This window comes from Platalea leucorodia, assembly GCF_965183815.1.
Source record: "Platalea leucorodia genome assembly, chromosome: 11".
NCBI classification, from domain to species: Eukaryota; Metazoa; Chordata; class Aves; order Pelecaniformes; family Threskiornithidae; genus Platalea; species Platalea leucorodia.
In genome coordinates this window covers 22,402,185-22,416,671 of record NC_138833.1, presented here as the reverse complement: position 1 = coordinate 22,416,671, position 14,487 = coordinate 22,402,185, and positions in this window count along the sequence as shown.

Genomic DNA, 14,487 nt, shown 5'->3' with positions numbered 1-14,487 from the left:
AAATTATCCCGGTCTGCAAGGTTAATATTGTTTTATTATGTTAATGTTTAATGGTACATAAAACCTTTAAAACATTTTAAATTCCTTGAAAAAAATGCAGATCACCCTGCTTACAGATGGAACGGTAGAAGCGTATTTCAAACAGAACACAGCTCAACATGATCCTGATCTCTTGTCCTTTTTTTAATACTGGTATCATTCCATTGACGTCTGTGGAGTTATTCCAGAGTTAATCCAAAGCAAATGAAATTACAACTGGGCCCCCTGTTTTTATACTGATTTTAAATGAATGGGCCGTTGTTCTGAATGTAGCAAGGTCTATTCCAAATATTTAACCTCTCCTTCATCACTTTTGATCCCAGTGGCTTTATTCATATTAAATTGGAGCTTACTGCGTTGTTTGAAAACATTGTCAAATGCATCCCCATTGACTTGGTTTAAGAATACTGAGCCAAATCTCAGTCTCTTGACATAAGACAAGGTTTGTCTCCTTGTGCTTTTGTTGCATCATATCTTCCTATTCTTTGATTAAAATAATACGGTTTGATTATTTTCAGTGACATACAAATGCTATACCCAATAGGAATGCCCAGTAGGGAATAGCTGTGCGCTTTCATATATTAAAACAATAAGTTTAAACATGATCTTTACTGGTCTTATCTTTAACAAAACTCTCAGTATTTAAAGCTCCACAAGGAGAAAAGCAGGGTCTAATAGATTAAATAGTTGGCAAAAGACAGCATTGTTTAAAAATAGCAAAGCGATTTTGTTCTCCGTAGGTCAGTAACTTGCAGTGCGGTACAAAGCCCGGTGCTCGCAGGTCTGAATCCTGTCTCTACCGATGGTGGCTAAATCTCTCTTGGTCAATCCTTAAGGCTTCTTGACTTTTATCCTCTGATGGTTTTGGTAGGCATATATCAGTAGCCTTACATATTTCCCAGCTGGTTGCGTTACAAGAATCACCAATTGCATAAATACTCTAGCTTTCACTTGTCGGAAATGCTGCATAATCCTAAATGAACCTGAGATCTGTGAGAGCTCAGAGACATCTTATCATGGGTGGCTTTTCTGGTTTGCTTGACCAGAACTGTCATCTTTCTGGCCTTATTGACCAAAGATCAGTCAATATGTCTTCCTTTGCATTTTTTATTTAAATACTTTGGCACCTGCATCTAAAAATGCATCTCAAGATGCACAGTGTCTAAAGAACAACAAAGGTGTTTATAAAATGGTGTTTCCATTAAAGGCAGTGGCACATGTGTGAGTATTCATGGTAGACAAGTTTGTTTACTGGGAAACCTTCTCCACTTCCAGCTACCAGTGCATTTTCCTATCATAGACATGGCTGAGACAGGGGAGGTGGAGAGATGCAACTGGATGATTTGAGGTTATACGCAGAGAAGCAGCCGGTGAGGCTAACATACCACACTGCCATATTTAAGAAGAATGAATAAGAACTACATATTTAAAGAGCTGTTGTGCTTGCAAGCTTATCTGTTTGATCTAATAAAAGATGTTTCTCCCTGCAAATCATACCTCTCTTTTATCCTTACATTTTCATGCCTTCATCAACACAACTACGACTTACATATGAACAGGATCATAAAAATATATGAGCAGTGTTCCTCAACCCTTTATTAAAACTTATGCCATCACTGTAAATTTTAGTCACCTGTTGGGACCTATGTAATCTGTATGCTGTTGACAACAGAGTGCCTAGTTTCACACTCAGAATATCATTCTGTTTTCCTTTCCCAGGTATTTATTCAGTACTTTGGGGATTTTGGAAGTTTCAGCAATTTTTTTTCTTAAAAAACTGTTTGGGATTTTATGACCATGGCCAAGTAGAAACTTCATGTGATCTCAGATACATATGCATGCATAACAATGTTAAATGAAGCCTTTTGTACATTATTCTGCGAAATGCCACCTTTTATTTTTTAATTTGTACAGACCTTCACCAAGTGATTTATTCTCCATAGGAACAGAGTGGACCAGAACAGATTTGCTGGGCTAACCTGGTTCTACAGATGATTAAAGTTGAAATTTTAGATCTGGTTGATTCATTTTCACTGCTGAACAGATTATGCCTCATTAAAGACCATCAAGTCTATTGCAATTACTCACTGTCACTTGTGTAATGCCAGTAACTCAGCGTGTCGAAGTGCTTGACAAAGAGCTGGGAACTGCAGGTGAGAGCTGGGAAGGGAGAAGATCCAGGATCTTCCCATGTTTCCATAGAGACTCAGCAGCGGAGTCACGCAGAGAATCCCAGCTGGGTTTGTGTGCTGGTTTTGGCTGGGGTAGAGTTAATTTTCTTCATAGTAGCAAGTATGGGGCTATGTTTTGGATTTGTGCTGAAAAGAGTGTTGATAATAGGAGGGATGTTTTAGTCATTGCTGAGCAGTGTTTACACTGTCGAGGCCTTTTCTGCCTCTCACCCCACCCCATCAACGAGCAGGCTGGGAGTGCACAAGAAATTGGGAGGGGACACGGCTGGGACAGCAGGGATACCCCACACCATACGACATCTTGCTCAGCCTGTAAAGCTGGGGGAAGAAGAAGGAAGGGGGGAACGTTTGGAGTTAGGGTGTTTGTCTTCCCAAGTAACCATTACGCGTGATGGAGCCCTGCTTTCCCGGCAATGGCTGAACACCTGCCTGCTGATGGGAAGGAGGGAATGAATTCCTTGATTTGCTTTGCTTGTGTGTGCAGCTTTTGCTTTACCTATTAAACTGTCTTTCTCTCAACCCATGAGTTTTCTCCCTTTTACCCTTCCGATTCTCTCCCCATCCCACTGGGGGGGAGCGAGTGAGCGGCTGCGTGGGGCTTGGTTGCCGGCTGGGGTTAAACCACACCAGTTTGGCTGTGTTTTGCCTGTCTATGACTGTCAGTCCAAGGATATAGTCCATTAATCTACTTTTCCATAAAGGGCTATGAAAAATTTAAATGGGATTTGTCTTGTAGAAGTACAAGTAAAACATAATTCCCGATATAAATAGACTTTCCACTGGTTTTCCTTCCCTTGCTACCACGCAACTTTTGCTGTCAGAAATAACCTGGTGAGAGCTGGGAGTTTATGTTGAACTGGGACAGAAACCAAATTCCTTGTCCCTGTATTTAGCATTCCCAAATGTATCAAATTGCAGACAGTTCAGTTTTCCTGTCGTTTCTCCCTCTAGCAGCTGCATTGTGTGTCCCTCGGGAATGTCTCCCCAAGAAGATGCTTGCCATGCAAGCACTGCTGCTGCTGGCTGGGGCTCTGCTGCCATCTAGCCAACCTCCACCCCAGCTCCCAGCTCATATCGGAGTCATAGAGTCATAGAATCGTTTAGGTTGGAAAAGACCTTTAAGATCATCGAGTCCAACCGTTAACCCAGCACTGCCAAGCCCACCACTAAACCATGTCCCCAAGCACCACATCTCCCTGGCTTTTAAATCCCCCCAGGGATGGGGACTCAGCCCCTGCCCTGGGCAGCCTGGGCCAGGGCCTGGCAGCCCTTTGGGTTACGTTTTTCCTAATATCCAACCCAAACCTGCCCTGGTGCAGCTTGAGGCCGTTCCCTCTCATCCCATCGCTTGTTCCTGGGGAGAAGAGACCGTTCCCCCCCCAACTCCAGCCTCCTTTCAGGTGGTTATAGAGAGCGATAAGTATTCAAGGTGCACCTCACCAGTGCCCAGTACAGGGGGACAATCCCTGCCCTGGTCCTGCTGGCCACACTATTCCTGATACAAGCCAGGATGCCATTGGCCCCCTTGGCCACCTGGGCACCCTGCTGGCTCACGTTCAGGCGGCTGTTGACCAACACCCCCAGGCCCTTTCCCGCCAGGCAGCTCCCAGCCGCTCCTCCCCACGCCTGCAGCCGTGCGTGTTCCTTCCCCGAGAGCCGTACTCTTTCCCCGGGGGCCGCGGGAGCACCTGTGAGTGTGAGAAAGGATGAGTGGTCCTTTGTCACTGCCCCAAAAGAGGGGTGGCAGTGGTTACCCAGCTGCACAGGCTTCAGTTCACAGGGAGGAAGAAAGTGCGTTGCGCTTAGTCGTTGTTCCATTTCTGCTTAAGGAAACGTGTCTTTGAAACTCTGATAACTTTGAATTGATAAAGCTCAGCCTAGCAATTTTGGTTCTTTTCACCTAAACATTGACAGATAGTTTATGAGCCCTTAAAGCCATCATTCAATCTGTTGGTTAAGACGACTTAAAAAGTGCTACAAGCACATTTAAATTACAAACATACAACTCCAAACAACAGCAAAAAAACATTTTTTGAGGAGAGTGCAGGTGCAAAGCTCCTTTATGTAGCTGCTGCTCCCTTCCTACAGAGCAGATCTTAAAGTAACAGGTTCCCAAAGTATTCCATCGGAAAGACAGCAATAAGGTGTAATGTGATTAGAAAAACACACTCAATAAAACCAAACCAGAAAACAACTGAGGAAAGAATATGTATGTAAATATATAATCGAAAGCAATCATACAGCTATGTATGATTTTAAAATGAAGTATTCATTTTAAAAGTTTTTTTAAAAGTATTCCCAGTTCTCCAGGAACTTGTCTGAGTCTGTTCACTTACCATTTTACATCCTTACCAAAGCACCCAGAGGGAAAATCAGTGGAAGAAGATGTTCTGTGTGGAAAAGTACCTTAGTTTAGCTGTAGTAATCTATGCAAAACACCTAGGATGCATCAAATCCACCAGCAACTCTTCTTTTCTATCCTTCCCCCTCCCTATAAGCTCAGAGTGGTGGGGTTTGCGTTGAGCCCTGGGTTTGCACCCCATAAGCTTACTTGATAGCTCTTGGCACAGCCATGGCTGAGCAGAGCCCAGGGGCAAAAGCTTCCCTGCTGTTATCTGGCCGATGCTGGGCTCTGCCACCAAAAAGAGGAGGGGAAGATTTGCCCAGATCCTAAGAGCACCAAGGTTTTCCAGGGCCTCTGCTGATCCCCAGCCCTGCATTTAGGGGTTCTCATTTAGGAACGCCACCTGGGAGTTTAATTTGGGCTTAGCAAGCAATACTGCTGTGCTCTGTCTTTCTATTCGTACTATCTTTTTGTATTATCCCCCTAACACTGTGTCCTTCCTATATTCTCTCTTCCACTCCTCAGCACATTCTCACCAAATATCTCAAACCACCACAGTCTGGCAAACCAAAACAAATCACAAAAATTAAGGCACGGTGATTCTCTGTATTTTATTCTCCCCCATAAAACTGCCACACACCTATTGCCATGAGCGTAAAATTCCTGTAGAGCTGAGACGTATTTGGGGAGAAAAAAGAACGTGGACTTCCACTAGGTGGTGAAGTTGTAAAGCTTAAATGGGATGGGAGCGTTCCCAGAGCTGGGAGAGGCGCTGGGACGCTGCAGAGGTGCGGCTGGAGGGGGGGTTGCTGCCTTGGGAGTCTGCAGGTTCCTCATCTTCCTCCCGGCACCTGCGGGGGCACCACTGAAACGCAGATTTTCCTTGTCTTCCAGGTGGGGGAAAAGGTGAATCTGTAGATAAATGGGAAAGCTAATTCTGTGGATTATTTCTTTAAAGACCTAGTTTATTAGGGGAAGAGTAATTTATCCCACCAGGATCTGTCAACTGTTGTCCTGATCGTATAAATAATTTGTTTTTCTGACAGTTTTACCATCTGCTTTGATTTGGGGCTTTTGGAGCTTTTTTTGTTGAGAATAATTTGTACAGTGTCAGCACTTAAATACTGGGGGAAATAGATAAGAATAATTATTCTGTAAATGAGCTTAAAACAGTAAAAAAACAGCACCCTGCTTTTATCAGGGTCATTGAAAGAACTTTGCATGACCTTAGGTATCCACTGAGATTTTGGACTCATACAAATGAAAACAGAATTTAGCAAGTTTAAGCTTGAACTGTTGTTGGATTTTGTGAACACAGGTCCTGGAAAAAGGAGCTTGATGGAAGTTTGATGAAGGTCTTGCACTTTGTTTCACATTTAGGATGAAAACACAAACCACTATCATTTTACGTAAGTTCTTCGTTCTTTTAAAATATAGTTCATTCTTCCACACATTACCAAGAGATTTGATAGCACAAACCCTTTTTCCACTCAATTTTCTGGCACTGAAAGAGCACTGCATTATGCAATTCTGCATCTCCACTGTGTATGGCATCTATTATTCTAGTTACTGTTTAAAGGACATTAAAAGAAAATTATTTGTAGCAAATATGCATCCGTCAGGCTATGCTATATAAGCACGGAATATCCCATCCTACAGCTCAGTCTACTGCTGGGCACTTACAACGGTTTGGAAGCAGCTTTCAAATAAACTGAAGCCCCCTCTGACAATCTCTACTGTCCAAAAGAAATTGTTGAAAAATACAGGTTAGAGCTCGCTCCATCAGCCATTTTTCTTTTTATTGCATGTCAAAGCTGCTCACGCAGATCTCTGCAGACGGTGATCCATGGGCTGAATGTGGTGCAGGATCTGATTTTCCCTTTGCGGTCCTGCATGCTGCTTGCTTCACTGCACAGCTTTTCCTTCGGCTGACTTGCACCGTGCCTGCTGCGTGCCTGCATGCGGGGGCAAGCGGGATGCCAGGTACCACCTTTTCAGCCTTAAACACAGCAAAAATTGTTGTTGAGTGAATTGAAGTTTGCAGCAATGAGTGAGTTTGTTGAAATATTCCACAATATGCCTAGAAATGATTGGTCATCTCACATCCACTACAAGTATTTGCAAATATGAACATTTTCCAAGTTATTCAGGACAGTATTGCATTAATGAAGTGGGAGATTTAGTATCTTCTCAGCCTTTTGAGTGCATGTTGCAATTAGATGATGGCTGATCTTCTTGAAGGTGGTTTATCTCTTTTCCTCGTGATTATCTGCAGCTATATCTATAGCGGCCCATTGCCAGCTGAGAAAAATCCTAAAAGTTGGATACCGAGACACTGTGCTAAGAAACAGTCCTTTTGTCTTGCTTACAATTAGTATTTTGCTCTTAACATTTTTAGGTGCACAAATCGGACTCTCACCTTTCTGTCTTGAGATGTATTGGAAAAACTGCCCAGGAAATTTGGGTCACAGCCCTTCTGCGAGGGGACCCTTTCTTCCCTAATGTCACAGCAACAAAAGCAGGCAGAGCAGGAAAAAAATCCTAAGCAGCAAAGATGTATCTCCTCCTCATCTTCCAAATCCTCTGTTCTTTCTCTCTTGCTTTGGGTGTAGAAGCCAGTATGTGTGAGGGTGGAGGGAGGAGTAATTACAAGTTTTGTTACAGCTTCTTACTTCTCTCACAGCAATTTTAGGCACAGAATGGAGATACCTGGAGAGACAGATCTGAGCTGAATAAGTGCTTCTAACATTAATGTTCCTGCATAATCTCCCTGTTTCTAACACGGGGATTATGTTGAAGGTAAAGCAAATCCAGCTCTGCTAAAACTGTTTTTGTGTGGGGTCTGTCCACGTGGGGAGCATCACTACCACCCTTACTAGGCATGGCCATTGCTTACTCACCTCTTATGTCTTGATGCAACTGTATATAAATAAGAAGCCCTTGATCCTGCCAGCCTCTCTGTCCATCTTCTGCGTGCAACAACCGAGCTGCCTACAAACGTGGCTTCCTCTCTCTCCGCTCCAAGGCTACCCCGAGTCGGCTGCAAGCTGGCTCTTAAAGAGCCATTCTTACAAAATCATTGTAGTGGTTATCTGGCTAAACCCCCTCCATTTAAATCCTTTTTGGCTTCTCAGTGCTCTTGAATATACTGACTGCATGCTCTTCATTGGAATTGTGTCCTCCCGTGGCTTTCCTGCTCTTTTCCTCTCCCTGCTCCCCTACCTGTGTAGACCCATGCTGTTCTGCTCAGCTACCAGCTTTGAATTCAGGTTTTTTTCCTCTCTCTAATTTCAGATCTGTCTCTCTGCACCCTGTTCTAGATGTCAGCCTTTGTCTCAGAGATCTCCTCATCATTGCCTGCTGTTAATTTCTAATTAAAACCTATTCTGGTCAAAAATGAATTCTAAATTCAATCCTAGCAAGTGAGTGAGACCAGACCTTGGTGCTGCCATTTCCTTCTAAAGACTTTTTTCTTTCTCCCTACAAAATACTCGTCCCCAGTCCTGACATTTCCCTGACAGTCAAAATTGTCCCCTCCAACCAACCTATGAACAGAGGATAACTGCGTCCTTCACTCTTGGGTCTCTGTGTGTGGTACATTCAGGCAGTCCGAAGCCTCTGCGGCATCCAGGACTGATTTGAAGAGAAAAAGACCTGCGGAAGAAAGAAGCAGTTGAACTGGGGTGGCACTGGATTGCCCTAACGTTCTGATGCATTGCCCATTTAACTTTCCACTCATCTGTGGCTATTCTGTCTACACCAGAGGATTTTTTAATTGCTTTCTCAAATATATACGGGAATACCATAGCAACTTCTCGGTGCAGCAAATCTGTTTCTTCGGTAATTATTACCCTAATTAACTCTCAAATGTTAGCAATGCTCATTCTGCTGATTAAATTTCAATTGAATTCTGTTACTCGCCACAATTAGAGCTGGATTCCAGATTGGTGAAGGTAGTCTCTAAATTGAGATCTGTTTAATTGGTCTTCCCTGAACGCTCTTGCACTTCTGCAGAGAAATGTATATACTTGTATTTCTGTTCACTTATAAGCATACATCAGTCTTCTGCCACATAATGCCTTACATCAAAAGCTATCCCGGTGGAGCTGGCAGGGCTCTGTAGGTTGAAGACAATACTGGCTGTGAAAATGGCTCTAAAAATTTATCATTGATTTGCATACATCCCTCTTTTTTTGGCCCATTTATTTTCAGGCAGCTCTTCCATCAGATGCCAGCACCATAATTCATTTCTCTGCCTTCCATGTTGTCCCCTCTAAGTTTGATTTCCCTCCTCTGTGTTTATAATCTGCAACAGACTGGATGCGGTGCCTCTGCCTCCTATATTCTTTGCAGGAGGGGCAGCCCTTATTTTTCTGTTTGATCTATGTTTGTGCAAGCTGAGAGGACTGCACTAGGTATGATAATTAATATAGGGTGGGGGCATTAATTCACCTGAGCTTGTCTGTTGTCTGACACCCAGAAGACTTGGACACGACCAAATATTTGGACGAGGAACCATTTGGGAATTTTAATTACCATGGATCTAGATCTCATGGATGAGCCAAAAATGTAAATTTTTAAAATATTTAATATTATTATTAATATTGAATATTAAAGTATATTTAAAATTGCAGTTAAGGTAATATAATTTCCAGCTGCTCTTGAAAGAGGTATTTTCCTCTTACGCTTCCCATCCCATATGCACACATCCACCCTTTCTTTTGCACTGGTAAAGGGACATAAGTTTAGGACATTAATTAGGGACATAAAATGGCAGAATGCTGATCGCTTTCTTTGAGAAGGAGGATCATTTTCCCCTGCTTTAACTCTGTGAAGTAGCTCACCAAGAGGTCAGCCAAGCCTCGACGTGTGTGCCAGGGAGGCTGCGACCACGCAGCCGAGGGCAGGGAGCAGTCGGGACACAAGACAGCCTCTTTCGGTGGCCACTAGTTCTTGGTTGGGTCCAGCTGTAACATCGCGCCGAACCCTTGGCCCACAGAAGTTGAAAGAGAAGTACTTTATTTAGCCCCATCATCACCAGTGTATTGACAGAATTTTTAAAATTGAGGAGTGTGTAGACGAAGGAGGTCATGGTACATGTTCGTTGTTCTAAGGCACCACTGGAACGTAAAGAACCTTTATTTCTTCAAATTACAAACTTGCAGGCTTCCTTTAATAATATCTGGTGTTTGCAGAGAAAAAAGAATTGAGATAAGTTAGATCTTGTTGGCAGAAACATTTCGTAAATACAAAATTATTGGCTCGGGGTTTTTTTTGGCAAAGCGAAGGTGGTTTTTTGCAACTGTCTTGCAAGGGCTGCATGAGTCTAAAAGAACCAGAGATCCCGTGTGATTGATGAGGAATGACAGATCCTGAACAACGGCTAATGAATTCAGTGCAGGAGTCATCTGTTGAAATTTTACCTCTGTGCAAAAGGCCAACACAGGTCTTATCCTTTATTTAAATCTCGTGTTTCAACTACTTAAAATGCTCACATTTGTGCACTTTCTTAGCACAGGGCTGAGAATTTGACACCTAGGGAATTGGTTGTCAGCAATCCCGCTGAATTATAATAATAAATGTGTGTATAATTATTTAATTGAAACATGTAGAAAGAGGAATTACTTTCTAAGAACAAATGCCATCTCCAGATAAGCTGCAGTCGTTTCCTTCTGAAAAAAACAAAACAACAAACCCAAACAATTACCTCCGAGTCCTCTGGAGGGTACTTCTCAAACCAAAAGCCTGAGATGTGAAACCACCCAACCTCTTCCCCCAGCCAGCCGACCGCAGGTACGCACAACCTGTCTCTCCACCCAGTACCTAATTGAAGGAAATGAGTGCCTGAATGGCTACAGAAAGCCGTCTTCAGCTGTTTCCAACTATTTATCATCCTCACTCCCCTCAACACCTTCTCTAGATAAACGAAAAGCCATAATAAGTCCAGCAGAGCTGACAGTGAGTTCTGCCTTTATAAAAACTGAGCCAGGGATAATGTGCAGCTACTTTAATAGTCTTTCCTGTTCTAGCTAACTTTTTCCCTCAGGTGACAAACTGTGGACTTTAAATCACTGGTTTTACTGCTGTTTGCTCTCTCCTCCCTTTTAGTAATGCCAGGTAAGTGATTTAGGGTAATTACTCCTTATTACACATATTTATCCTTGATTCTTACCTGTCATTTTGTGGCCTCTATCTACTGAGTCATTCTCAGAGGTACAAAAAGCCACAGCACAGAAATGGCTTCTCTGGAGTCATGTCACAGCTTGAGAGCATAACTTATCTCTGGGACCATTAAGTTAAACCCTCAGATTACACAGAAGCTCAAATTCAAATACTGGCAATAGAGGTTTCAACAGTAAACTCTGAAGACAGCGTACCAGCACTATTTAGTTGTCTTTGGACTGCTCTGAAAGTACAAATGGGGCTTTAAACTGAGTCCTGGGGGCAAGTGGGATTCCTCCAGCCCAGCGTATTCGGACAACATGAAGCACAGGAGCCATATGAGCATCTACCAGGGTGCTGAGTGCCAGGTAGGGATAACCTACACCAGCAAAACAATACTAGTGGTGATCCATGACCCATGCTGATCATCCCCGAGGCTGTTCTGAGCTCTGCTAAGGCCTGGCAGCTTAAGACCAGATCTTCAGGGCTGGAAAAAGAAGAGGGAATGGCTCTGTGCAGGTGGGTTGAGATTCATGGCAGCATCTGGATGTGCAAGTTTTTCTGTCTGTATAACCTCTCTCAAGCCCCAGGCAGTTTGCTATGTAGTGTCTTTCAAGAATACTTTCAAACTCAAGTGCTGTTGGAAGTGCGTAGATTTAGGGATCTGCTAGATTCTGCAAATCAAGGTCTGTGGCGTTGGCCCTGCCATGTACTCCCTTCTTACGCCCTGATGCAATGGGATGATTCAATGCCCTTTCCTCTCAGATGGGGTCATGTCAGTGAAGGGTTTCCCGCATGACCACACATTTATTTATTTATTGTTAATGCTATGGTAAATGTGTTCTGTTTACATGGGCGTAGATCAAAAGTGGTGTTAGTGGAGCAATAATTGTGCAACACTGGGTTAGAGGAAAGAAGAATAAGGCTTATGTCAGCCTCCTAACAAGGACTCAGTGCTGGAATTGCAAATGGGCAGGCGACAAGGGCAGTGGAGATCCCACATTGCACATCTGAACTGCTGACATTCTCCCTGATTTCTGCTTCATGACTGCAAGTGTTTGCTCAGGAAAAGTTGCTCTTTAAAAAAATTAATAATCATATCTTTCTTAAAAAAAAAAAAGATATCAAACTTTTAAAATGTGCTTTTCACTTGACTTAAATGTTACATTCTTATGTGTCATTATTGTAAATGAAAAGAAAAATGTCAAGGCTAAGTCATTGCCATCATTTATTTGGCCCTGGGCTGCTTTTGAATTGAGAGGTCCCAGCAATGGGATGTTGTAATATTCCTGTTGCAAGTTTGAGAAGATCTATTTATCACTGAGGCTGGGACATAACAACCTTGTGTATCTCCCTTAACCCCTCTAAAACTGTTAAACGTTCGCCTAATGCTTACCTTTGATTAGAAATGAATGTACATAGTTCCCATGTTGTTTCCCCACGTGATGTTTTTTCTAATTGCAGTTCTTCTGGAAGGAGTAATTTATTAAAAAGCACTATTTGATAAACCTACTGAACTGAATGGTGTCACCATTCATCTGTGAACTTCAGATCCTGCAGCCTTTTACATGGACTCCTCCTTCTCTAACTCCTTCTCCCTCATCTTCTGATTTCTTCCCCGATTGCTTTGTTAGATGATGCTTACAAGAAGTTAAATGTTTAACTGTAACTAGGAGAGATTGCAGCTGTGGTTTTTTTCTCCTTTGTTCTGACATATTTTATGTTCCTTTTTTTCCTTCATTGTTACATTAATTCTGTGTCATGAACTTCTGTGGAGAAGTACAGTTATGCAAATTTAAGCAAATTAGCCGTCATTAAGCCCTGCATAGATGCCACTAAATTTAACTACTAGTTCCCAGTATTGCTAGTTAAAGTTAGTTTCAGCATGTTTACGTTGCACTTCATCTGATAGGCTGTAAGCCTGAAAAATAGTGTTGGGACTTGGTTATATTGCTGTGAGACAAACCCAAGGTCAAGTATCATTGCAGTATTTGTGACCATATATTTAAGTTAAAACACCAAACCAAACACCACGCACCTAGCAAGGTCGAAATGAAGCTGCACTTAAGTTGAAATGCTTTAAGGTAGGGAGTGACCAGGGAAGATACAAAGAACCTCAACTGCCCCAGAGTGCCTCCATGCACTGGAGGCTCCAGCCAAATTAGCTGAGGGTGTTACTGCAGATGCATTGCATTATTTTCGCGAAGTTTCTGAGACTCTGGCCGTGTTACAGAGCAGAGTTGAATTTGCTCAGCTGCCTAACACGGTCACTTGTTATCTTCACTGCAGGGCTGGTGTATTTTCCCATGGGGAGGCTTTGCTGCCCAGGAGCCTGGTGCGTGTTGAGCCTCACCTCTGTCCTGTGTCCATCCATAAGCCTCTTGCCAATGTTATGAAGAGTAGCAATATCCAGACACTGCTCCACCATCGTGCAAATCGGGCTTTTTGACACATATTTGGGGTCCTCGGGTGGCTTTTACCTCCTCTAAATTTGTAACATCCCGTTACACCACAGTGGGAAGTTGGCAGGGAATCTCGTGGTCCAGTTCAGCAAGTGCAGTTGGAGGTTTGCTCAGGATATTTAAAGACAGGAATAAACCTTTTATCTCTTATCAAATTCTTTGTGAAATGGCACCTTCAGCAGCCTACAAATGCTCGTCTCTCTGAGATGGAGATGTGTGAATGTTGTTAACAGTGACAATCATTCTGTTTAGTAAAATGGACAGGAGAAATGCTACATCAAGAAATAGTCTTGATCCATCTTGTCAGCTCCCTGTTTGGAGGGTGGACGCTACTGGATGATTCAGAAAAGGATGTACACATCTGGTTCACACTGAAATACATCAGTCAGGCCACAAATTGTAATTCTGTTCGCTTTCCCTCTGCCGGAATAAGTACAGCGGAGAGTACTGAGTCGCCCAGTGCTTTATCCCATACAGTGCCTGATGATTGTCCCACTTCTGTGCAAAGAATAGGAATCTTGCTGTGACCGAGTCTTCCTTTTTTGTTGTTGTTGTTGGGTTTTTTTGGTGTGTCTCAAATTTGGAGGAAATGACCGTGATCAGATTAAGTCCAGGACACATTAGACCACTGCTGATCTGTCTGCTGATGGATTTAAGGTGCATGCCTCCAGAATGCTGCTATTTGCGCATTTTGGTGCCCTCTCCCTGACTAAACACCTGCAGCCGGTAGAGCAGCTGATGGCACAGCATGAAGCTATATGTCACTTGTATATGGATGATACCTAGCAGCAAATACCTTTCATAGCCATGATAAACAGTGTTTCTGAGAACCTGTAACCTCAGAGAGCTCAATGGCTGAAGGAAGAAAGCTCTCTGAAGTTAAATGTAGGTTATATTAATGGGAGAAATAGGAAATTATTGGCTTCCTACACAACACTTCCACCATGACTGAAGGAATCTGTCTCTATATTTCTGAGTTGTGCTGTAGTGATATTCTTGAGGACCCTGCCTTAAAACAGCTCTTAGAAACTCTTCTCCCCTCCCTCCCTGGAAAGGGGGCTTTGCCGCTGTGTGACCTGCAGCCCTCACCACAATAGTTCAAGTATTTGTAGTCAATTACTTAATTTACTAGCTGCAAAACAGTGTACACGGAGGATGAACTGAGAGTTGCTGAGAAAGGATAAAGCGCTCGGTCTGCTTGGCAGAAAAAAAGTCTACTTGTTTCATCCTAAATTCTGAGTAGTGACATTTGCTTCCCTTTTGAAACCTCAGTTGAGACTGAAGCTCC